The sequence below is a fragment of the Coenobita brevimanus genome, chromosome 93, assembly GCF_032717465.1.
Source record: "Coenobita brevimanus isolate Jiangsu-jjx chromosome 93, ASM3271746v2, whole genome shotgun sequence".
NCBI classification, from domain to species: Eukaryota; Metazoa; Arthropoda; class Malacostraca; order Decapoda; family Coenobitidae; genus Coenobita; species Coenobita brevimanus.
Window position 1 is genome coordinate 23,601,074 of NC_137046.1, and position 27,855 is coordinate 23,628,928.

The window sequence follows — 27,855 nt, forward strand, 5'->3', positions numbered from 1 at the left end:
TGCACTATTCAAGTTCAGTCGTTATGGCATTGCATCCATTGTATGTTCTTTATGAAACATACAAATCAATTATCAATAGAACAATTACACAAAGTAGGTGTTCTAACTGAATAACATTTCCAGTGATATATCTGTAACCATGCTAGCCTTTTGAAACCTTAGATCTATCTCTTATCAAAGCGAAATAACCAATATTTACATCATAACACTTCATGCAAGTCAGCTTAGCCTGCTTTGATCCTTGGTGGATACTGAGTAGGTTTTGAAAAGCTTGAGTGAAGATTAGCTCCCGTATTCTATGAAAGGTGCAGTTACGTGGGAAGCATAGTTTTCATTGAGTAAGAAACTAAAGATTTAGATACAGAAACTGCAGTGTAGTGATCTGAGTTAAAGCTGTAATATAAATAACTCCCTTAACTACAATTTTTGCACTGAAGTATCCTATAAATGAATAAGCCAGACGATTTTCTCCAGCTGAAAGAATAATAATAAGCCAAGAATTAAGGTGTCCAAGGAGGTGATAAAAGGGGAGGTCACGTTGTTGAACCTCAAAGGATGAGTGCAATTATTTCATCCGTGTATACAGAGCGAGAGCAGGTTTTGTGTGTGTGTGTGTGTGTGTGTGTGTGTGTGTGTGTGTGTGTGTGTGTGTGTGTGTGTGTGTGTGTGTGTGTGTGTGTGTGTGTGTGTGTGTGTGTGTGTGTGTGTTCTTACCTAATTGTATCTTTACAGGAATGAGTGAAGCTCGTACTGTCCCGTGTATTAAACCACTTATCAAACATATCCTTATATTTATGAATAGTTTTGGCACACACTATTTCATTCGGTAGGCATTCCACTGATCAACTGCCCTATTTGGGAAAATGAATTTTCTTAAGTCTTTGTCACATCTCTTTTTATGCAGTTTTTTTTGCAGTGTCCTTTTGCTGATGCCTCCCCATTGGTTATTCTCTCACTGATGTCTATTTTCTCTTTCCCGGAGATGCATTTATATAGCGTAATCATGTCTGCTCTTTTCCTCCTCTCTTTTAATATTGGTAGGTTCAGTTCTTCTAGTTTTTCTCATAGCTTAAGTCCTTTAAACTTGGTACCCATCTTGTAGCTGCCATTACTTTTTCAGTCTCATCTGTGTGTTTGTTTAGATGATTCCCGACCACTGATGCATGCTCCAGGGTTGGCCTGATGAATAATCTTATCTTTCTCAGCATGTATTCATTTATATATGTGCACGATATTCTCACGTTAGCAAGCAGTGTATGCATGTTTCGTACCGTACCTTCTCATTTCTGTGGTCAGCCGGTGATAATCCGTTATTGATAATCATTCCTAGGTCCTTCTCTTTTTCTGATGTGTGTAGCGTTGAACTTCCTAGCTTATAATCCCAATCTGATCTTTTTCCACTTTTACCAAACTTAATTACATGGCATTTGTCCACACTGAATTCCATTTACCATCAATTGCTCCAGCCATGAAGCATATTTAATTCTTCTTGTAGCTCTCTGCAAGAGTCTGTGTTTGTATTTCCCCTTTGTATTTTTGCATCATCAGCAAACATATTTAGGTAGCTTCCATTTCCAATGTTGCTGTGTATATCATTTATATAAACTAAAAACATAATTATTGCCAGCACTGAGCCCTTTGGAACTCTGCTAGTCACTTCCCTCCATGGTGAGTAATTTCCCCTTAGTACTATTCTTATTTCCCCTTTTCTGAGAAAATCCTGCATCCAACAGTACAGATTACCTTGGATTCCTCCTTAATGGTACAGTTTCCATAAAAATCTTTGGTGTCAAATGCTTTCATAAAATCTAAATAGATACTGTCCACCCATCCTTCTCTTTTCTGTAGTGTTTCTGCAACTCTATCATAGTAACATAATAGACATGTAACACATGATTTTCCTTTTCTAAAACCGAACTGTCTTTCTGTTATCATATTGTATCTTTCCAGATGGTTTACCAAAATTTTTCTTATTGGCTTTTCTAGTACCTGGCTTACAACACTGGTCAGGAACTTGTGGGTAACTGAGTGGATTCTATTTCCTTTCTTGAACAGGGGAACAATGTTTGCCTTTTTCCAAATATCAGGTAGATTACCTTGACTTAAGGATTCCTTGAATGTTAAATATATTGGTCTGCTTAACTCTTCTGCACATTCATGTAGCACCCAACCTGAAATTTCGTCAGGATCATTTGCTTTTCCCTGTCTAATTTACCCAACCATTCCTGTACCTCTTGTTCCAATATTCGTATATCTGGTAAAATGTGTGAGCATGCATTTTCCCTATCATCCCTTTAAAAATTACTTTCTTCTTTATAAACTTATAGGAAATTTTTGTTAATAACTTCGCAAATATCTTTTCCTTGGATATGAGTTATCCCCTCCTCCATGATGGATTATATTCTATCTTTAACATTGGTTTTGCTTCGGATGTAGCTGTAAAAAAGCTTCGGTTGATCACTACTTTTATTTGTAATATCTTCCTCAAACTGTCTTTGAGCTTCGTTCCATATCCTTGAATAATCATTTCTGGCCTGTTTATAGTTGTTATATGCCCTCTCACCTATTGTGTCTTCTGTACCACAGCAAGTCTCTTTCCTTTTTTGATTCTCTGCATTTTATGTTAAATCGCTTCTTTATCTTAATTTCTGTTACTTTTTGTGCAGAGGGATATAATTTCGGACTCCTGTTTCATAAAATTCACAATTTTTTTTTCTCTCTCTCTTTATATATATATATATATATATATATATATATATATATATATATATATATATATATATATATAGTCCTCTAAGCCCCTTTCCTCAATATATTTACATGATGGAGGGATGGGGTGGAGAGGTATATGAGAGAGGGGTGTGTGAGTTGGGAGCAGGGCAGTGAAATGGCGGGGGACAGGGCGACTTGGAGGCGATTTGTTTGTGGCCACCCCAAACGGGATTGAGGCGTCTGGCAATAGAAACAGACTTCTTTAAGTCATGGTAGTTGCCCTTTTCGTAGTGTAGGCTCGTTTTGTAACTTTCATTAGTGTTAACTACTGTATATCATGCAATTCAGAAGTTGCAATGTAATACTGCATGGTCGCTTTAGCTGAGTGGAGGGTGATATATTATGTTGTCAAAATCATTATGTTGCCTGGTAAATATGAGATCTAGGAATGATGGATCATCTAGTCCTCTTTTTCTGGTGTTTTCCTTTACATGTTGTGTTCGGAAAAACTCCTGGACAAAATCGAAGAGCTTTTGATCCCACCAGCTTTCATAGCTGCTTACATCAAGAGCATTCCAATTTATATTTTTATTGAAATCTCCAGTCAATATAATTTTTTCAGATATCTCTTCCATTCTATCTTGTAGGGCTCTTAAACTCTGAATTGTACTTTCTGCCAGGTCTTCATATTCGCCTCTTTTCCAAGTGTTTGTTTTGGGTGGCATGTATAAATGTACCACAGTAATTTTCCCTTCAGGTGTGTCAGTCTCTAATGCAATCAGTTCCACTTTTGAGGGTATATTTAGTTCTATCTCTTTGGCTTTTAAATTTGTCTTTGTTGATACCAGAACTCCTCCTTTTTCTTCATATTTCTATCTCTTCTCCATACATTGTAATCCTCAAAGCTTAGGGTGTCCTTTGATATCCTTGGACTTGATTTTGTTTCAGTTGGGCCAATAATACGAAGTTCCATTACTTTGTTATAGTCTTTTATCTCTAATAATTTAGATACCATTCCATCTACATTTGAGTACATCGACTTAATCATGTTGTTTACATATTTCACATACAGTAGTTTGAGTCTACTACTGTACTTTCCTTTTTCTTAGTCCCTGTTGTCTATGTGCCATTTTCTTACTTGTAATCTCACTACTTTGCAAAAAATAATTTACTCATCTCCTCTGATCTTTCATTTTTTATTTTAGCTTCTTCCCTCTTCTCCTTTAGTATTCCCAATTCCTCTTGAGGTGGGCATCTTTTTATCCATACTTTTTAAAATTCCTCTTTTTCCATGAGTTTGTTTGCATTTTTTAGTATTTCCTCCACATTACTGACACTCTGGAAGGTTACTTTCAGTGGCGATGACTTATTTCTCTCATATTTCCCTAGTCTTTTGTGTTCCTCTTCATCTTTATCACAGATATCCTCTGATACTTCCTTTAATATGTTCATTATGTTTACCATCTCCCTTTTGTCTCTCGAGATTTTGTTTCTTATTTCTTCTTCATCTATATCAGTGATTACTATAGATTTGTTGATATCTGCTGAATCTTTGCCCAGTTTTGGGTTGCTTTTAATGATGTCTTTCACTTCCTTTCTAATCCTTTTTTCTTCGACGTTTAATTCTAAATCTTTCTTTACTTTCACTATTTCAACATACGTAGTTTGTACTTCAACTTTGCAATTTCTCATTTCGTTCACTTGGGTTATCTTCTCAGTATCACTACTTTGGTCTGACAGACTGCTTGCATGCCTAACTGTCTCTGTATCATTTCTGAACTCTTCCAAAAGACTTTCATGGTTGACAGCTGTACTCACCATTGCACTAGTCTTCTTTCTATGTGGAATTACCTCAGCTAACAGCTCATCTATCGTTGTGTCTTTTATGTTTAATTCCTTTACTAATTTTCCATTTTCTTCCTTCTGCATGCTGAATTTCTTCTCAATTTCATCTGTTTCCATTTGAAGAGTTTTCTCCAGTTTATTCACTAAATGTTTCCATTTCAACCACTTCTGGGTAGAAATCATTATTCTGTTTTATACCTTTAATCCTTCTCATAACTCCTTCCATATTCACTTCACTAAAGGTTGTGCTCATCTTGCAGAAAATTACTTCTTACTTAGAAAGATAACTTTTACTTACAAGTTTGCATCTCCCAAGTACCCGCCTGGTGATAATGACGACACCGAGCTGATGATGCATTTCATCAGCAGATTTGCACTGACCTGGATGTATTCTTTTACCTGGACAAAACTTTTGCTTACACTTGCACTACTATATTAGAACATCACTTAATTTAGCCTAGTGCAGAGCTTGACTCATACAAAGATTGTATTAGGTGTGGCCAGTTGCAGCCAACAGTAGCCAGTGCAGAGCAAAGTGACGTGACTCCTCTCTCTCTCTCTCTCTCTCTCTCTCTCTCTCTCTCTCTCTCTCTCTCTCTCGTGTGTGTGTGTGTGTGTGTGTGTGTGTGTGTGTGTGTGTGAACAAAAGAATTTTATCCAGTTAGGATTAGGCCTGGTGGACGGGGGATTGGGGTATTACCTCAGTAAGTGGAAGGCTAGGTCAACAAACAGTTTTTGTCCTATTGAAGTTAAATTGGAGGAAGGACTGAGGGTAACGCAAGAACGAAGGAATTCGATGCTGAGGGCAGTCAAAGGCCAAGGTTGCAAGACACGGTCAAATATAAGTTAGCATGGCAGGTTTGCTTAAATAATTATGATCCTGTTTAGACAGGCTTGGCGAAAGGGATGAAAGTAAAGCAAGAACAAATCCATTCGATTTCAAAGGCAATCAGTCAAAGGCCAGAGTCACAGACCAATGCCAAAGGTTAAGTTCCCATGACAGGACTACTGAAGTAATTTTGATCCGATTTAGACCAGACTTAGTAGAAAGGTTGAGAGTAAGGCAAGAACAGTGGAATTTTATTTTGATAAACAATCAAAGGTCAAGATCACAAGACCGGGTCAAAGGCCAAGATCACATGTCAGGTCAACTAAAACAATTCTGATCCATTTTAGACCAAACTTAGTTGGAGGGTAAAGTGTAAGGAAAGAATGAAGGTATTTAAATTTCAGAACAATCAGGCAAAGACAAAGGTCACAAGACAAGGTTCAAGTTCGACCAATGTGTGTTTTTGTGAACAAAATAGCTCATAAAATTTTGATCTTGTTAGGAACAAACTTGGTAGAAATGTTTGGGGTCAGCCAATGGGTTGAGTTATTGCTCCTGAGAACAGTAAGCTAACGGCCAAGGTCACAGGCCAAGGTAAACTTATTTTGGTCCGATTTGAGCCGGACTTAGATGAATGGTTGATGGTTATGACGCAAGAACTCATTCGTTCGATTTTAAGACAGATCGGTCAAAGGTCAGGGTAGCAAGGCAAAGTTTTATGTTCGACCTTTAGACCAACTGGATGGCGTGAGTGTTGCACGCTTTAAGTGCTCTTTTTGTTACTCTTGTATTGACCAAGTTCCTAGCTCCCTTTTCTTCATAACTTCTTATATATAATAATAATTTCCTTCTCTAATCACCAACATCTCCATTTTCTCTTATACTTTTAAATCGTACATAATTATTTTCTCCTCTGAGTTCTCATCGTGGTTTTCCTGGCATTTTGAACTTTGGGTATTCCTTGAACTGAAAGTGGCTGAGCTGTCACTGAGAGTCCTTTATCTGGGGTGGGGTGTACAGTTGACACAGTTAGGGGACGAGGGTAATGGTGTCAACACTCCGGAATAGGAGTCACCAAAGCTTTCAAACTGCAACAGAGGATTACAACAGAGTTCAAGTGTACAACTAGTTTTCATTAGTTGTAACTGTTAGGCTGTGGCTTCTGCTTTTAACGTCATATTTAGACATATCCAAAGCCAACTAATATACTGCTATATACAAATACCTCTATCATCAATCAGTTCATTGAATTCGTTTTGCATCATCCTCATTCCTGTTCTTTCTTTTTTTGGCACCTACAGATGCATTCTTTTGGACGTCACTGAAGGTAGGTATTGCTCTCACTATACATGAGACAACGTACTCAGCACGACTGAGTTAATGTATGCACTATCGAATCACTGGTACTATGGGATATATTTTTCCCCTGAGCGGTTGCGCTCTTTACTTTTTAAAATTGTTGTCCCTGTTGAATGTAGAGAAAAACCCAAAGAGCATTAATGACTAATTCATGCGGATTATAACCCAGAGATTATGTTATGTTAATAATTCTTATTATTAATAAATTAAATGCTACTGAGTTTAAGCCTTTTGGACAACTATATTGTAAATACACGTAAATACTTAGGAATTTTCCATTGACCTATCTGCGCCTGCGTGGTGGGATGACGTGCCCTCACTTGAAAAGCAGATGAGGGTTTATTACATATTTATATAGATAAAAGGAATATTTGGTTTTAGTTGAATTAAAACTAAGATTAAATTAAGTGAGATTCACCTTGTATATTTCATGAAGCAATTTAACTATTTAGCCAATTGTCTATCTACCTGTATACCTATGGTGCTTTGCTTCCCCCAAGGAAAGGGAGGTAGCCGAGACAGGACGACACACTTCCAAGGGAAGTAATCGAGACATGACGACACACTCCCAATTTATTCATCCACTCAAACACGTTCATTTGCCTCATAGCCCCAAAAGGGAGAAGGGACAGATGCACACCGCACCACACCGCACGAGGGTCAACTGCACAGTGCAATCAGTGACATCCGCAGCAGGGCCTGACAACAGAGCTGGTTTACCCCTGCCACATCATAATAGACCCACACCCGACCTGATCAGCTGATCAGACAAATGCGGGAGAATATCCCCTCAGGGCTGCGTCATCATTTATTCACTCACAATTTCTCTCCATGCATTTCTATCATGCACAGCCACTCTCCCTTGCTCAACAGACATCCCTCTCACATCTACAGTAATGCTCTCTTCACACTGTTCATCCATCCTATTCGTAGTCCTCCTCTCAGCCTTACACCTCTCACATCAGATCTAGTTATCTTTTTCACCAATCGCTCATTATCCATTATCTCCATATGCACAAATCATCGCAACACCCTCTGCTCAACTCGATCAGCCATCTCCCGAACAACTCCAGTTCTCCTTCGCACTTCATCATTTCGCACTTCATCATTTCGCACTCGATCCATACACGTCACTCCACACATACTCCTCAGACACCGCATCTCCATTACATTCAAACTTTTCCTCTCTGCTACACCCATATTCCATGTTTCAGCCCCATATAACACAGTCGGTACACAACACCCTCATACAGCCTTCTCTTTACATCCATTCTAAGTGAACGACATCTAAACACTTTTTTCATTCCTCTCAGCACCTTTCCTACTTCATTCATTCTAAACTTCACTTCCGCATCTATTCTTCCATCCACAGCAACATGTGACCCTAGATATTTAAAACACTACCTCCTCAAGCAACTCACCATTCAAAACTATACTCATTCTCCTAAAATCTACCAACCTCATATACTTCATCACTTTACTCTTATTCTCATTTACTTTCAATTTCTTCCGTTCACACACCCTTCCAAACTCCTCTACCAACTGTCTCAATCCCTCCTCTGAATCAGTCACCAGTGCAGTATCATCTGCAAACAGCAGCTGCTTCAGTTTCCACTCTCCACCATCAATATTCACCAGACTCGGACCTCCACCTGACACTCTTGCATTCACTTCCCTTACAACACCATCCATATAAATATTAAACAACCAAGGCAACATCACACATCCCTGCCGCAGCCCCACTCTCACGGGAAACCAATCACTCACAGTATTTCCCACTCTTACACACGCTCTACAATTTACATAAAAACTTTTCACTCCTTTTAAGTCCATACAATCTTAAAACAGTCCACAAAGCCTCCCTATCAATTCTGTCATACTCTTTCTCTAAATCCATGAACACCCAAAACACATCCTTATCTTTCGCTAAATACTTTTCACACGCCTGTCTCACAGAAAACACCTGATCAACGCATCCCCTCCCTCTCCTAAAGCCACACTGCTCATCACCAATCACTCCCTCTGTACCCTCTCTAACTCTCTTAATTAACACTCTACCATACACCTTATAATTAACACTCTACCAAACACCTTATAATTAACACTCTACCATACACCTTAACTACAACACTCAACAGACACTTATCACCCTTAACTTTATACAACGGGACCACACAAGCACTTGCCCAGTCAATTGGCACCATACCTTTCACAAAGCACACATTCAACAATCTTACTAACCAGTCAACAATGGTCACTCCACCACCTTTCAGGCATTCCACAGCACTCCCATCCATACCTGCAGCTTTCCCTGTTTTTATCTCCTTTACTGCCTCTTGCACTTCCTTCTTCGTGATTAATGAATCATTCAACTCTCTCAACACATTTATTCCTTGAACCCTTCCATCCACCACAATCTCAGCCTCCCTTTCCTCCTCTTCATTTAACAATCTTTCAAAATACTCCGCCCTTCTCTTCCTTACTGCATCCATCTCAATTAACATCCTTCCATCTTCTGCTTTTACTTGCTCTTTCTTCCCAGACTCTCCTTTTCACACCCTTTTCATCTCCTTCCAAAACATTTTCTTATTCTGTTGAAAATTCTCAGTCAACCGCCTACTCCACCTCTCATCTGCTGCCACTTTAGCATCACGCACAGCCCTTCTCGCTTTATTCCTCTTTTTCGTATACCTCTCATATGACAGCTCATCCTTCCTCTGCAGCCACACTTCATATGCACGTCTCTTCTCAGCCACAGCCATACTTACTTCCTCGCACCACCATTCACCTCCTTTTCTTACACCACCACCCACTCGTCTTACAACGCACACCTCTTCCGCATGCCCTACCACAGCACTCTTAAACAACTGCCATTCCTCCTCCACACTGCCATTTTTCTGATCTTTCACTGCGTTCCACTAATTTTCAGTTTCTCCTAATACTCTATCATTTTTTTTCTTTTATCCAACTCACTTTCAAAACCTCCCTACCACCCCTAACTCTCCTAGCTCTCACCCATCTCTTACCTACTCTTAATTTCCCTCCACCAGGTAGTGGTCAGACATACCTCCACCCTCCCCTCTCAGAACGCTCACATCCAACATTCTTCCTATTACATTCCTGGACACAACTCCATAGTCCATCAATGCTCTATCAACAACCCTTCCACCCTCCTGTCTCACCCATGTATACTTAAACTTTTTTTTTTTTTCTCTCTCAAACAGCGTATTTCCAATCACCATCTCTCGCTTAGTGCACATCTCTATCATTTGTTCCCCATTTTCATTTCTTCCAGACACATCATGCATACCAACTACACCTTCAACTGCTACATTTCCCACTCTAGCATTCAGATCTTCCATCATTACCACATTCACATACGCTCCAAAACTCTGCAGACACTCATCAACATCATTCCAGAAAGACTCCCTCTCTCCTTCAGCCCTTTCACTACAAGGCCCATATGCACTCACAAACACCCACAACTCACATTCCAATTGTAAGTAATAAATAGTTGGCATCTCAAAATCCTATGAGTGAGAAGACACTCGCCATTTCTACCATACTGTTTCCAAAGCTCGTTCAAGTTGCATGCTGTATAATATGCACCTAAGGACGCTTGGAAGCCCCAGCCAAACTGACCGAGACCTCAGGCCCGTCGTCATCTGTTATTCTGACTCTATCTAGCTAAGTAACCTTTATGATTTGGCCATATTGGGTGAACTAGCTAGGATATAAGGAAAATAATTACCGGTGAGTTAGAGTATTATTTACATCCTAATCTCCTAAGAGACTTATGTAAATTTACTATTGATCGTGTTTAGACTAACACTCATTATATAAAGGAGTGTATAAAAATTTCTGACATTTTTGGTGCCTCGAGTGAGAACAGATGTGTGCAGAGGCACTGAACGAGATCAAGGTCAGGTTTGTGGGGCACAGTGTAATTCCGCATTCCGTACAAGTGGAGGACATGGAAATACATATTTACAGAGCTCCTGGTGGAAGGGCAAGTTCCTTTTCTGATGATTAGCGGTTAATTGCCGTATTGGACTGGGAGCACGATTGCATTATCCTTTTCCTGGGAGGAAGTGACATTTATGAAGATGTGAAAGTTAATGAAACTGTCGAAAACATTTTAGCCATGGTAGGAGCCACTGAAGGTTCATGTAAATCCTCGGTAACCATAATCCTTCTTGAGCCTAGAAACCTACCATATGATTCACCAGTTTGCTACGGTATATATATATTAGTTAGCAGGGCCGTAAATAGGAAGCTGCAGAGGATAAGGAAGGGAAAGGATTTTATCTACTTTAATGCAAAACCATTCCAGGCAACTCTAAAAGCCGATGGTATACACTGGAATCGCCATGGGCGAGAAGCGGTTCTGGTGAAATTTATAAATTATATCGAGCTAAAGAAAGAACAATTCTACGCTGTACAGGCTTTGGGTGGTCCTATGTTATATTAAGATGTTAATTAGTTCTGAGCCCATGGAAATTTGGGTTATTTGGAAACTGAGTGTGAGGATAAAGACATAATCCCAAAGGTTTAACAACCATGGGAGATAGGTTTAATATCATAAACTCAATCCCTACACTCCTCAAAATTTAAATGATTAATGACTACTGAGCTCAAATAAATCTATGGTTGTAAAATTGAAATTAATGGAAATTCATGTAACTTGGAAATCAGTCAATATGTCTATTTCCTTGTTACAGAGGTCATCCAGTGGAAGGCAGGATGGGTACCGAGAGCCATAAATGACTGTAGGCAATTGTTAGATGAAACACCTCAGACAAGGGAGAAATTATGTAGTCTTCTGAATGTACTAAAAGACAGATGGAGTAGATATGAAGAAAGTTACGTAAATTTAGAAGCAGCAATAGTGAAAGGTGATGATAAAGATCTTCTGGAGTCGGAGACTACCAAATTTGGAGGTTAGAGGAATATATAACAATAGTGAAGCTGTTCGAGTCTAAATTGGCTAATACTACCACAGAAACACAACTTGTGGAACAGTAGAGTAAAGCTGCACTACCACAAATTACGCTTCCAGAGTCTGATGGGGAGCAAAATTGGAAATGCTTTTGCGATCCGCTTAAATACTTAGTTCATGATAGAACAGACCTCCCCAGTGTGAGTAAACTCTCCTATCTGTTAGGACAGGTCAAGGGGACGCCTTACAAGTTATTAAAGGAATTACTTGTGGAAGAAAACAACTATGAGGCGGCTTTGACTACCCTTAGATAGAATTATGAAGACAGGGAGCAGGTCATTACCCAATTACTGAAGGCTTTAATTGAATTACCCATACCTAAACATGATTTTGATTCCTTGCAAAATTTTCTGATTGCGATGAGTTGTAATTTAAAGGCTTTTGGTACTTACGAAGATGTTAAAACAGCAGACTGGGTGCTTTCTAGAACTGTGTCCTTAAAGCTTCTACCTAGAACCATGGATGCCTTGTATGGTATGTACCAAAAGGATGATTTCTCCTGTGAGGAGACTGAAGAAGGCTTGATACAACTCTGTATACATTTGTAAGGAACAATAAAGCCTGCTGAAATTAAACAGAAGGCTGAAATAAGGAAATGGACCTCTAACCAACTGGTCGGGAAACCTAAGTCAGGGACGGCTAAGTCTGAACCTAGAGAAGAGATAGATACATTTCTTAGCTCTTTAAAATCTGAGGATAAAACATTAAAGACAAGGAATAGACAAGCTGATGAAAATGAGAAAAATTTCCATGGTAAAGAACAGGAAGGTCTGTGTGTTTTGTGGTGAACAATATTCCAGTGCATCATGTCAACATTATCCTGATTAAGCTTCTAGAATAGTGAGGCTTAAGGAATTGGGGTGTTGTATGATTTGCTTGAATTCCGAACACACTTCCGCGGACTGCAAGATTGTTCAAATGTAAAAAAGACAATCATCACAGCGCTTTGTGCCCAGGGATGATAAAGTATGAGGTTCCTAAAACTGCAAGTATCAATATGACAGTTGTGAAAACGAATACTTCAGTAATAATGCCGCTGCGATTCCAATTGCAGATGTGAAGGTAATGACTGAAAACAGAAACATATCAGCACGTACTTTTTTTTTTTTTTTTTTTTTATACGGGTACACAGAAAACCTTCATTTCTGCAGACATTGTGAACAAATTAAAGTTACCTATTTCTGGCAAAGTAAATCTAGCCATTGCTCGGTTTTTAATTACTAAGGAAGCTCAGTCCTTTGATTTAGTTAGACCTGTGATACAGTTTGGCAGATATAAATGCCGTGTAACAGCAATTGTACTGGATAATATGGAAAAAAGTATATATATATATATATATATATATATATATATATATACATAAGGACTGAAGAAAACCTCTGATCGTCTACAAAGCTCAGGGATAAGGTTGGCTAAACAGGATGTGAAATCAGATACTGTGGGTCCCATAAAAATGGTAATTGGTTCAGATTACTGTGGAAGATTCCTGCACAGGGCTGTCAAGAAGAATAAATTCTCAAGAGTCCAGGAGGTAACCTTATTATGGGTCAGTTGCCTTTTCCAAAACAAGTTAAAGGAGAGGCCAAAGTGGTAGACTCAGTCTTTGTTACCCCCACACAGTCACTGATGGTAGCTAGAATAGGTGCAGAACTAGAACCTACTCAGATAAATGACTTGTTGGATGAAAAACTTGAACCTGTACACAGATTGTGGGACCTAGACAATGTAGGAATACACTATGATGAACTAACCCCCGAAGATAAAGTATCTTTGGATTTGTATAACCAGTCTGTGGAATTTAAAGATGGACAGTATTGGGCACGTAATCCATAGAAATTAAACCATTCGTAGTTACCAACAAATTATCAAGCAGCTAAGGCCCAGTTAAATTCTCTTCTAAGAAAGTTGAGAGACAAACCAGAACATCTAACGATATGTGATAATATTATAAAAGATCAACTGAAGATTTAATTTACAGAAGAGGTAGAATCCCCTGTTAACCATAAGGAAGGAAATTATTTACCACATCATGCTGTAAGCAAGGATTCAGTAACATCTCCCATAAGGATAGTTTTCGATTGTAGTAGTAAAGCGTTCAGAGGATCAGCTAGCTTGAACGATTGCCTATACTCTGGACCTACACTAACAGAGAAGTTAAGGAATGTATTATTAAGATTTAGAGAGAAACCTTATGGATATACAGCAGACATTAGTAAGGCTTTTCTCAGAATAGGATTGAGAGAAGAGGAGAGGAAGTTTATAAAATTCCTCTGGCCTCAAGACTCAAAATGAGGATAGCCCATTGAAAACTTACTGTTTCCGATCGGTGCTCTTTGGCTCTTGTGCTAGTACTTTTCTACTATACCACACTTTGAAGCATCATTTAGAAAAGGCCAAATGCCCAGCAATAGGGCAGGCTTTTTATATGGATAATTTGCAAGGTGTTGCTGATACAGAGACGGAAGCTCAAAAGGCTTATGAAGTACCCAATTCTGAATGTGGGAAGGCAAATTGGCCGTTACAGAGCTGGAATACAAATTCACTGCATTTGAGGAATAAAATACAAGGGGACTATCCAAATACTGACATTCCCAAAACTCAAAATGTGTTGGGTCTTGACTGGGATACAAAAGCTGATGAAATAAGTTTGAAGCCGATTAAGTTCTCTGATGTTACTCTCATCAAGAGGTTCTTATTAAGTCAGGTCTCCATGTTATTTGATCCATTAGGATTGGTCAGTCCTATGGTTATTAGGGGTAAATGTTTAGTGCAAGAGACTTGGCGAGAAAAGTTAGACTGGGACATTGAATTAGGAGAGACGTTTGTTGAACAATGGGAACAGATTAGAAAGGTAATTGAAAAAAACGTGAGGAGTATGTATTCCCAGGAAAATAAACAGTAATGAGAAGTCACCTTTACATATATTTTGTGATGCTTCTCAAAAGGGATATGGAGCAGTGGCTTATTGTGCAACACGAGAGGATAGTAAGATTATTATGTCCAAAGCCAGAGGTGCACCAATTAAAGGAAAAACCCTACCTCAAATGGAATTGGCTTCCATAGAAGTAGGAACTAAATTGGCCAGGTATTAAACCACTACTCTTGATACAAGTTTGAGGATATTTATATACGGACTGACAGTGAGATTTGTCTTTACTGGATAGGAAAGGAAGACAGACTAATTCCTTTCGTCCACAATAAAGTGAGAACTATAAAAGAACCGTCTTCCAAATTTAAATTCATGCATGTATCCTCCAAACAAAACCCAGCTGATCTGCTCTCGTGAGGTTCGACAGAAAAGAGACTGGTCAAAGATAACTTGTGGTTTAAAGGTACTAAATGGTTACTCACTAAAAACTGGCCTGAGCAGAAACAGAATAGTATTGCTGAGGTTAGTGTAGTAAACTTGGATCCTGTAGTACCTGAGCCAGATGTAATAGACATTAGTAGATTTTCATCAATATGACAACACTACTAAATTGGTTGTAAATTTTTTGAATAAGAAAGTGGGGTTAAGGGGAGTTTGATCCTATGGAATATTGGCTGAAAAGGCTGAAAAGAAAATATTACGGAGAGATTTTTGACCTTTTATGCCAAGGCACTAGCAACAATAATAAGCTGATAAGAGATTTAGGATTATTCTTAGACAGATAGGGTCTAATTAGATGCAGTGGCAGAATAGTAAAGGCTGATTTGCCTCTCCAAACTAGACATCCTATATTATTACTCGAGAATGGTTATTTTGTACAGTTAATTGTTAAAGAAGCCCATGAGTTAACTCTTCATGGTGTGCTGCAGACTTTGGCTCGAATCCGAGAAAAGTATTGGATCCCTAAGGGCAGACAGGTCGTAAAGAAATATCTCCAGAGTTGCATTATACAGGTATGTAGGAGATATGAACAACGACCATATGACTATCCAGGACCACCTGCTTTACCAAAGGATAGGGTATATGTACGTCTGCCCTTCAAGGTAACTGGAGTTGATAACACAGGGGCTATAATTGTTTCGGATGAGGGAACTCTCCATAACGTGTAGCCTATATATGTTTGTTTACGTGCACCTACACAAGGGCAGTCCATCTAGAAATAGCAGAAGACTTAAGTTCGGAGACATTCCTGAACGTATTTAGATTTGCAGCTAAACGGTCTTGTCCTAGTAAATTAGTAGAACGGAACCAAGTTCGTTGGAGTAGCATCTCTACTTTTAAATACCATGTAATGAATGACCCAAAGGTTAGGTCGGCTCTGGGAATCCGAAATTGTATCTGGCAGTTCATAGTTCCTAGAGCACCATGGCAAAATGGATTTCCAGAACGAATGATTGGTATTGTGAAGAACTGCCTTAGGAAAACCTTACACAGAACTAAGATCACCAGAGAGGAGCTGAGAACAATGGTAACTAAAACTGAGGCTAGGATAAATGATAAATCTTTAACGTATTCGGATGACACTAGCATTTCAATTGAGGCATTGACACCAGCTCATATGTTGTATGGCAGCAAGCTCCATCCAGTGCCTTGTGTAGATATCCAGGAGGAAGTAGATGATCCTACAGCAGAGAATAATTAATTAGGACAACATCTGCGTAAGGGATACCAACGTCTGAAAAGGGTATCGGACACCAAGAATAGACACTGGAGCAAAAAGTGTCTTCTGAGCCTAAGAGAAAGATATTATGGGGCTCAGGGTGCCAGCAACAAGTCAGTCATAAACATAGTTGTTGTCATCGTAAAAATAGAACAACCAAGATCCCAGTGGCCATTAGCTAAAGTGATCTCCACACATCCAGATTCGGAGGGGCTGCTGAGATTTGTAAAAATTAAATGTACGGGACATACCAATATAAAAACTATTGATAAACTGGTGCCCCTTGAGTTAATGGCTACCCCGGAGACAGTGGATGGTGGGGAGCAACTGGATCAAGATGCGCGACCTAGAGGGGCCCCAGCACAGGGTTCTCGAGACCTATGGAGAGAGCTCTTGGCTGAGGCGCCTGAGGGTCACATTACATGATAGAGTTTATCATTTTTCGCCCTGCCCCAAAACTGTGGGAAATATTTCCCCCAGAGCGGTTGCGCTCTTTACTTTTTAAAATAGTCGTCCCTGTTGAAACCACAGGAAAACCCGAAGAGCATTAACAACTAATTCAAGTAGCTTTATAACCCAGAGATTACGTTCTGTTAATAATTCTTTTATTAATAAATTAAATGCTACTGAGTTTAAGCCTTGTGGACAAATATACTGTAAATACACGTAAATACTTAGGAATTTTCCATTGACCTAACTGTGCCTGCGTGGTGGGATGAGGTGCCCTCTCGTGAAAAGCAGGTGAGAGTTTATTGCATATTTATATAGATAAATGGAATATTTGGCTTTAGTTTAGTTAAAACTAAGATTAAATTAAGTTAGATTCACCTTGTATATTTCATGAAGTAATTTAACTGTATTTAGCCAACCACATCTCAAAATCCTATAGGGAGAAGAGACTTGATTTCTACCACTCTGTTTCCAAAGCCCGTTCAAGCTGCACGCTGTATACAGTGGCGTCCCGAGGGGGAGGGGGGGCGTGCGGCCATGGCACCCCCTTGCGCAATATATATATATATATATATATATATATATATATATATATATATATATATCTGTCTATCATTCTCTCTCTCTCTCTCTCTCTCTCTCTCTCTCTCTACTGCCACCGTATTCCCTGTGTGTCGTAAAAGGTGACTAAAAGGGGCGGGGTGAGGGGACTAGGGACCCCCTCCTCTGTTTTTTAGTTCCTAAAAAGAGACAGGCCAGAGAAAGGGATAGGGGATGGAGTTATACCCGTACCCTGAAGATTGGGTCTATTAATGTGCGTGGATGTAGAACGATTGAGGCTAAAAGGGAGGAGATTGGAAGAATGTTTGTGAGAAGAAAGTTGGATGTGTTAGCTTTGAGTGAAACGAAGATGAAAGGGAAGGGTGAGTCTATGTTTGGAAGTGTGAATGGAAGATTGTCAGGAGTTGATAGAGGAAGGGCAGGAGAAGGTGTAGCCTTGTTAGTGAGTCCGGAAGTACAGCAGTGTGTCATTGAATGGAAGGAGGTGTCATCGAGACTGATGTGGGTGAAAACGAAATTTGAAGGTGAGTTGTGGGTGTTTGTGAGTGCATATGGGCCTGGTAGTGAAAGGGATGAAGAAGGGAGGGAGTCTTTCTGGAATGTTGTTGATGAGTGTCTGCAGAGTTTTGGAGCGAATGTGAATGTGGTAATGATGGGAGATCTGAATGCTAGAGTGGGAAATGTAGCAGTTGAAGGTGTAGTTGGTATGCATGGTGTGCCTGGAAGAAATGAAAATGGAGAACGAATGATAGCGATGTGTGTTGAGCGAGAGATGGTGATTGGAAATACGCTGTTTGAGAAGAAAGATATTTATAAGTATACATGGGTGAGACAGGAGGGTGGAAGGGTTGTTGATAGAGCTTTGATGGACTATGTGGTTGTGTCTAGGAATGTAATAGGAAGATTGTTGGATGTGAGAGTTCTGAGAGGGGAGGGTGGAGGTATGTCTGACCACTACCTGGTGGAGGGAAAGTTAAGAGTAGGTAAGAGATGGGTGAGAGCTAGGAGGGTTAGGTGTGGCAGGGAGGTTTTGAAAGTGAGTGAGTTGGATAAAAGAGAGAAAAAGATAGAGTATCAGGAGAAATTGAAAGATGAGTGGAACGCAGTGAAAGATCAGGAAAATGGCAGTGTGGAGGAGGAATGGCAGTTGTTTAAGAGTGCTGTGGTAGGGCATGCAGAAGAGGTGTGTGGTGTGAGACGTGTGGGTGGTGGTGTAAGAAAAGGAAGTGAATGGTGGTGCGAGGAAGTAAGTATGGCTATGGCTGAGAAGAGACGTGCATATGAAGTGTGGCTGCAGAGGAAGGATGAGATGTCATATGAAAGGTATAAGGAAAAGAGGAATAGGGTGAGAAGGGCTGTGCGTGATGCTAAAGTGGCAGCAGATGAGAGGTGGGGTAGGCGGCTGACAGAGAATTTTCAACAGAATAAGAAAATGTTTTGGAAGGAGGTGAAAAGGGTGCGAAAGGGAGAGTCTGGGAAGGAAGAACGAGTAAAAGCAGAGGATGGAAGGATGTTAATTGAGATGGATGCAGTAAGGAAGAGATGGGCAGAGTATTTTGAAAGATTGTTAAATGTAGAGGAGGAAAGGGTGGCTGAGATTGTGGCAGATGGAAGGATGCAAGGAATAAATGTGTTGGGAGAGTTGAGTGATTCTTTGATCACGAAGGAGGAAGTGGAGAAGGCAGTAAAGGAGATGAAAACAGGGAAAGCTGCAGGTATGGATGGGTGTGCTGTGGAATGCCTGAAAGGTGGTGGAGTGACCATTGTTGACTGGTTAGTAAGATTGTTGAATGTGTGCTTTGTGAAAGGTATGGTGCCAATTGACTGGGCAACTGCTTATGTGGTCCCGTTGTATAAAGGCAAGGGTGATAAGTATGAATGTACTAGCTTTAGGGGTATAAGTCTGTTGATTGTTGTAGGTAAGGTTTATGGTAGAGTGTTAATTATGAGAGTTAGAGAGGGTACAGAGGGAGTGATTGGTGAAGAGCAGTGTGGCTTTAGGAGAGGGAGGGGATGCGTGGATCAGGTGTTTGCTGTGAGACAGGTGTGTGAAAAGTATTTAGCGAAAGGCAAGGATGTGTTTTGGGCATTCATGGATTTAGAGAAAGCGTATGATAGAATTGATAGGGAGGCTTTGTGGACTGTTTTAAGATTGTATGGACTTGATGGTAGGTTACTAAAAGGGGTGAAAAGTTTTTATGTAAATAGTAGAGCGTGTGTAAGAGTGGGAAATGCTGTGAGTGACTGGTTTCCTGTGAGAGTGGGGCAGCGACAGGGATGTGTGATGTCGCCTTGGTTGTTTAATATTTACATGGATGGTGTTGTAAGGGAGGTGAATGCAAGAGTTTTAGATGGAGGTCTGAGTCTGGTGAATGTTGATGGTGGAGAGTGGAATCTGAAGCAGCTGCTGTTTGCAGATGATACTGCACTGGTGGCTGATTCAGAGGAGAGATTGAGACAGTTGGTAGAGGAGTTTGGAAGGGTGTGTGAAAGGAGGAAATTGAAAGTAAATGAGAATAAGAGTAAAGTGATGAAGTGTACGAGGTTGGTAGATGGTAGGGGGATGAATATTGCTTTGAATGGCGAGTTGCTTGAGGAGGTAGAGTGTTTTAAATATCTAGGGTCACATGTTGCTGTGGATGGAAGAATAGATGCAGAAGTGAAGTTTAGAATAAATGAAGTAGGAAAGGTGCTGGGAGGAATGAAAAAAGTGTTTAGATGTCGTTCGCTTAGAATGGATGTAAAGAGAAGGTTGTATGAGGGTGTTGTGGTACCGACTACGTTATATGGGGCTGAAACATGGAATATGGGTGTAGCAGAGAGGAAAAGTTTGAATGTAATGGAGATGAGGTGTCTGAGGAGTATGTGTGGAGTGACGCGTATGGATCGAGTGCGAAATGATGAAGTGTGAAGGAGAACTGGAGTTGTTTGGGAGATGGCTGGTAGAGTTGAGCAGAGGGTGTTGCGATGGTTTGGGCATATGGAGAGAATGGATAATGAGCGATTGGTGAAAAAGATAACTAGATCTGATGTGAGACGTGTAAGGCTGAGAGGAAGACCACGAATAGGATGAATGAACAGTGTGAAGAGAGCACTGGATGCGAGAGGGATGTCTGTTGAGCAAGGAAGAGTGGCTGTGCGTGAAAGAAATAAATGGAGAGAAATTGTGAACGAATAAGTGATGACGCAGCCCTGAGGGGATATTCTCCCGCATTTGGTCTGATCAGCTAGTCAGGTCAGGTGCGGGTAAGGGGATGGGTCTGTTATGATGCGGCAGGGGTAAACCAGCTCTGCTGTCGGGCCCTGCTGCGGATGTCACTGATTGCATTGCGCAGTTGACCCTTGTGCAGTGCGGTGCGGTGAGGATCTGTCCGTTCTCCCTTTGGGGCTAAGATGCGAATGAATGTGTTTGGATGGATGAGTAAATGGGGAGTGTGTCGTCCTGTCTCGGCTACCTCCCTTTCCTTGGGGGAAGCAGCCTAGGTATATAGATAGAATATATATATATATATATATATATATATATATATATATATATATATATATACTGTATGTACCTATCTTTCTATCTATCTATATATATATATATACACACACACACACATATGCATACTACATATTTTGTCATACTGTCCAGTATTCTGCCTATTCTTTTTTTTTTTTTTTTTTTTTTTATGTGCTCGACTCTGGACATTGGCCTCACAGCCTGCTCTCAAGGCCCAGTAGTCCTCCTACATATCATACACCACTACATGTCACCACTTCGGCGCTAACACCCACCGTCCATATTGAATACATGCTAGGGCTGTCTCATACAGGACTGGCGTATTGGTATTAGCGGGGGTACTTTTACGACATGTCGGCGGGTCTTCTGGTAGATCGGTAAAGTCTGCTTTACATGTAGTTCAAATCCTTAAACTGTTCCCTGCCCCAGCGGGGATTTGAACCCGGGTCCGGTAGGACCGCAGGCCACCTCTCTACCGATTTTATAAAAAAAAAAATGTGAGCGTTTGAATTTTAGTAGTATAGAAACAGAATGATAAAGGCTAAGGAAGAAGTAGGCAGCACTACACTCACTTGATGTAGTGCTGCCTACTTCTTCCTTAGCCTTTATCATTCTTTTTCTGTGCCTGCCCCCCTCTCTTCCTATTTCTCCCATCTTTCCTGTCACTTCTTATTACTTTTCTTTACAGGTGGCTATACATTGAGTGACAAGCCAAATGGTTTCCTGTAAGCCAAGAAACCATTTACAACGCTGGGTGGTAACCATATAACCAAACCATACGTGCTCCCTACGTGTCAACAAGTGGGTTTGTGAAGGGTTAGTGCCCCTCCCCGTAAAACAAATAACTCAAAGTCAAATAGCCACCCCTTATGGGATTATGGCGTCTAGCAATAGATAGATAGGTTATTGGAGAGACTGAATCATAACTCAGTGGCACAGAGTACTTAAAAATGATTTTAGAATATGCTATATTTATGTCATATTCCCATTACATATGGCCTCAAAATTATTATAAAATTGGCCAAAACGCAAAATTTTCTCCCGGGAAGGGAGGGTTATAGCATCCCCCCTCCCCGAACCCCCCAGCTGTACGGGCTCGTTGCGCTCGGCAAAGTCATGGGCTACACAGTTAAAAAGATAAAAGAAATAAAAGCCCCCCCCACCCCTTTTCAATTTCCTGGGTACGCCACTGGCTGTATAATATACCCCAAAGGACGCTTGGAAGCCCCAGGCACACCGACCGAGACCTCAGGCCCCTCGTCATCTGTTATTCCAGCTCTATCTAGCTAAGCAGCCTTTATGATTTGGCCAAAGCGGGGAGAAATAGCTAGGATATAAGGAGAATAATTATTGGTGAGTTAAAGTATTAATTACACCCTAATCACCTAAGATTATGCAACTTTACTATTGGTCGTGTTTAGACTAACACTTGTCAGATAAAGGAGTGTATAAAAATTTCTAACAGGTACTGAGAGCTAAGCTGAGACGCATGGGGATCGAACCTGGGGCGAATGGGGGCTAATGAGGCTGAACCTCAGGCCTCATGGTTCGTGGGGGACCTCGAGTTGATAAATGAAAAATACTAGGGCAACACTGGATTTTGTTTTTTCTTGATCAAGTTTAATAAGTAGAAAATACAATGGCAACGTTTTCTTACATATTTTTAAACTATGACATGCTGTAATAGCTTATTAATGTGTCCAGTATATATATGTACGTACGTTTGTATGTATCTAAAAGGACCTCAAAACAGAACTAGCTTCAGGCTCCAAGTATTCATTATCTGCACGTGGATCGAACCTGTTGTTTTTTCTCACTTGTACTAATAAACAAATCAGAACGCAAACGAAATATAAAGAGAAAAACTTTCTAGATACCCTTGATCAAAAAGCAGTTTCTAAAAAGAAAAAAAAAAAACGCATTTACACATCCAAAAACCCACTCCCACCAACTCATACAGTGATGGAACTATCCTTGGTAAGAAGGAAAGAGCAAATATCCTAATAAACTACTACAAATCAATAAATGAAAAAAACACGAACATTCCAACCAGAGCCCCCCAAATAACTAACAAGAAAACAGGAAACACACAAACACTTCCATTCACCTCAGATCAAGACCAGCAAATGATTAAAAGCACAGATAACACCAAAGTAGGAGCAGTAGATCATATTTCAAACATCCAACTAAAATACCTCGATTCTATTGCGAAACTGAAACTTTCAACTTTTTCTGGACTTACAACCAAATCATCGACATCTGGAGGATACCATCCTTAAACTCATGCCAGAGGGGGAAAAAAAAACACCCAACATTATAAACCGATTTCCTGCGTTGTAAACCATCAAGAATCATTGAATAATTAATCCTGAAGAACCTAACCCAAACAAATTTCATTTCAGGCAGACACGTTCTGATAATCTTCCAAAACCAAAATTCCCGATTCAGAAGACAGAATTATCACCTACATCGTCATAATTTTGTCTTCGCTAATTTCGTGTCTTTGGGAAATTCGCATTATGGACAACACAGAGCCTATGGGTAAAAGGAATTTGGTTTGAACTTCCTGCATTGTCACCCCTAACGACTTCTTACAACCTGAGGTGGAGGGAGGGAGAGGGAGGGGTAGACCGAGGATGAGGTGGAGGGATGGAGTTGAGAAGTATATGAGGGAGGGGGGGTGAGTTGGGGGGAGGGGAGTCAAATGGTGGGTGACAGAGTGACTTGGAGGCGTTTTGTCTGCGGCCACCCTTTGCGGGATTAGGGCGTCGGGCTATAGATAGATAGATAGATAGATTTATAGGAAAGCCTAACAACACACTGATAAGCATATCTGTAAATACGTTTATTGTACATTACTTATTGCCCTTCAGATGAACTGTTATGGCAGATGAGCTTGGTGTGGGAGAAGTGGGAGGAGTGAGCTAGTAGGGAAGTGTGCATTTTATTATTCAATCATGTGCCTTTTGCAGTGGGACTGAGCGTTCCGCAAAGGTAGAAAATGCCTGCATCTCTCATTATGTGCATTCTGTTCTGTTATACAAACCTTTCGGAACTGACCAACAGCACATCATATCATACACGAATCGTATAATGAAAATGCACCTAATGGACGATCATTCTTTATTATCGAACGATGTCAACCACGATAAAGATTTTTCATCCTCACTTTCTAACCTTTACCTTCACGACCTGCCAATCCCTTCTCATTCAAGCAGAGTACCGACTTATGCTGATGGCCTGGCAGTAGCTTCACAACACTCCAAAATTCACCAGGCAACTGGTCATATCCATTAGAAAATTATCAACATTCATGAAAAAAATGGCTTAGATAAAACAAATGATTCTTTCACCAGCCATATCAACCATCTTATTCGTCACTCGAGACAGATATGAATATTAAGCACTCCCTCGTATCTCCCTCTTTAACTAACAACTGCCACCAGAACGACACTAAATTCTAGGACTTACTCTGGACATATGATCTTTCCTCTTCATACAAGCAATATCAGTGCAAAGGTATCGTGCAAACTTGATGGATTAAAAACACTCACAGGTACTACTTTTGGACAATAAAAAGAGTCCCGAAAAGGGTACAATAACTAAGTCATTAGATCAACACTGGCTTTTGGTAACCAATTTACACCACAAACATAAAAAACAAAGACTTAAGAACGATAAAAGGATGCACGGAAACCACAAATACAGATCACCTACAACAAAAAATAATCATACTTCCGATTAAGAATAATATACATATGGCATGCATAAAGTTCATCGTTTCTGCTTATGAGCCATCCCACCCATGTAACTTTATGGTGCATCATTCCCATTAAAGAAAAAAATATTACAGAGTGCATTAGTAAAATCATTCCTCTTCTACCCAGGACCACCCTTGACAGTCACACACACACACACACACACACACACACACACATATATATATATATATATATATATATATATATATATATATATATATATATATATATATATATATATATATATATATATATATATATATATATATATATATATATATATATATATATATATATACAGTGAACGAGTTTTTATTTGGCGAATTCACTTTTGGCGATGGGATGGGATTGTACACAACACTCTAATTTGGCGACAGAAATCTCACATTTGGCTAGTTGTTTATAATAAAAATAATAAAAATATATTTTATGCCAATTAATTTCAAGTTTTTTTTATTAATCTGAATTAATTTAAACAAAATTTAGTTTGTATTGTGAAATTCAAGTCTCATCATCTTAATCCTCTTGAAGTAGCCAGATTGTGCTACAAGTAGCGAATTGGGCTACTTTTGGAAGCCCTGTGCTACTAAAATTTGAATTTCTCTCTCTCTCTCTCTCTCTCTCTCTCTCTATATATATATATATAATATATATATATATATATATATATATATATATATATATATATATATATATATATATACTGTACATAATTATGTTGGGCTACTTTATACCGAAATTCGCTACTTTTGAGGCCCGTTTCCGCTACTTTTGGTCACAAGACTCTGGCAACCCTGGTTCCAAGACATCTTTGTTTACACTTCTCTGCCAGCCACCATCATGTGCAGTACACATCTCTGCCAACCACCATCACGTGTGCAGCATTTTGTCTGTGTTTTATTGTGATTCCTACCTATGCTGAGGACTTAAGAACACATACTGGCTGATGAAACACAGAAATGTGGAATGGGTGACCTTGGCAGACTACCAACTAAGGCACCATACACCACGTGTACATAAAACCCATTCTTTTCTTTTGTGAGTTTTTCTGTTTTGTATTGTTTCTTAGCTGAAATAAATTGAATAATGTTATGTGTGTTTGTCACATGATTTACACCCAGTAACGTTATAATATAGGTGGAAAATCAGTCCAGCCATGCATTTCCAGAACCAATTTATTTTTCTTCCCATTAGTTATTCAGTTCAGATTTGGCAAATTCCAGTTTGGCGAGTTTTTTTTTTCGCACCTATTACTCACCAAATGTGAAAGTTCACTGTATATATATATATATATATATATATATATATATATATATATATATATATATATATATATATATATATATATATATATATAGCCACCACAGCCACCTAAAACCTTCAGTCATATAACATCATTCACAAATCACGGCCACACATACTCCCGTCAAAAAAAATAAAACTATCCAGAGAGACACGAATACAATTCAGCCAACACCCTTCCCGGCTACAGTGCTGTCACATAATAAAAGTCAATATACCGACACTGTTATGCAGCCCCCTACAACACAAGATATTTCTCATCTCGTGCACTACGTTATTACAATACAGACAGTCCATCAACATAACCTCAACAAAAGATCTCTTGGAGTGATCGGTTGAACTGGCTGGTTTTCTGCAGTCCACCGGGTTCACGTCCAGATGAGCCTGAGGCTGCAACACCACCACCACCACCACCAACAACAACAACAAAAACGATGCATGTATGATTTCATCACTGACTCTGGCTTAATCATATTGCTTTGAAATATTCTGTATGCGTTCATAAAACGCAAAAAGAATGCGAAGACCTATGTTTATAACATCTGGGGATAATACCATTCTATGTGTCTAAATACAAACAAATTATTTTACATATGGGGAGAAGTGATTGTTTTTAGAGAACTGGAATACATTAATGTTGGTAGTACACTAAGTGCGTCAGGAAATAGTGATATAAACGTTAATTAATCGTGATATTGTGCTATAGACAAAAAAAAAAAAAAAAAGCCTTATCGTCATGTTTGCTATGTTTATTGTTTTGGTACCAAACAACAGCATTAACATCATCTTTGCTTTGTTCAAAGCTTTGGTACAATTCAACATTACGTCATGTTTGCTTTGTTCAAAGTTTTGGTGTAGTGATTCATGCTAAGCAGACTGCTGGAAAATTCACATCCAAGCTCACAAATTCTGAGCATATTTCAGAATGTGAAATCTGGGGCTCCTTGATGGATTCGGGCTCTAGGCCGTTGCGTAGTCCACCTATGCCTTGGGACGGCCCTGAAATCACTCATCTCTTCCATCAACTGTGTTTCTACACACCTTCTTACATTTTCCGTGAGTAACATATATCCAGACCACTTCAATCCATTCTTCTTTATCATCTCCATAACTAGAGCTATTCTCACACCTAGTTCTCTGTCTAAATATTCGTTCAGTCGTTCACCTATATGCCTAGCTATCACCACATGCATTTCTCAAATAAATACTGTTAATTTTTTTCTTTCGTACCTCCTGTTTTATCGACGGCTCACTTCAAAGATGGCGCCCCCACATTGCCGCGAAAGGATCTGTTCTCCTCCAAACTCACAATCCTACTCTCTATGACCGCTTTTAGATTCATTGTTACATTTCTAAGTTGCTGGAGCTTCTCCACACTCCCGTGTTCATCCTGCCATCCATACAAAGTACACTTTACAGGTATTTAAATTTACTCAGTTTAGCCACAGTCTTGTAGGAACGGCCTAACATGGACCAACCAGCCTACCGCAGTTATCCTCTCATCTTATGTTCTTACTACGAGGGATAACCGGTTTTGCTGAGGTAAAACCCTATGATCGTGCATATTGGCAGTGCCTGGAACCCTGGATGGCCACTCCATCTGTGGAAAAAACAACAGGGTCCCATTTTACCCACCGAACCTATATTCCTTCATGGGCCCATTTCCTTGACAATATATTCCTCATGGAAGTAATCCTACCAGGGACCTATTTTCTCACTACCTACCCATTCATCAACCCTAGACCTATCCTACCGATCCACCCTTTCAACTTCCCACACACCCTGCTCCACCCACTGACTTTCACTCACCCATCCTGCCCACCCACTCACTCATCCACACTGCCCCACCACCCACCCAACCCTGCCCACCTATCCCACCCTCCTTGCCCCTCCACACTTACTCCTATTCCCCTGCCTCACCCACCACACCTACCTCCCACGCA

The 27,855-nt window shown here is 39.8% G+C and overlaps 1 protein-coding gene across 1 annotated transcript in view; it reads right to left on the minus strand.

Moving 5' to 3' along the window:
- LOC145412382 (sulfotransferase 1C4-like) overlaps nt 1-27,855 on the minus strand; it is a 183,207-nt gene that overhangs the window by 112,517 nt on the left and 42,835 nt on the right. The window lies entirely within an intron of this gene.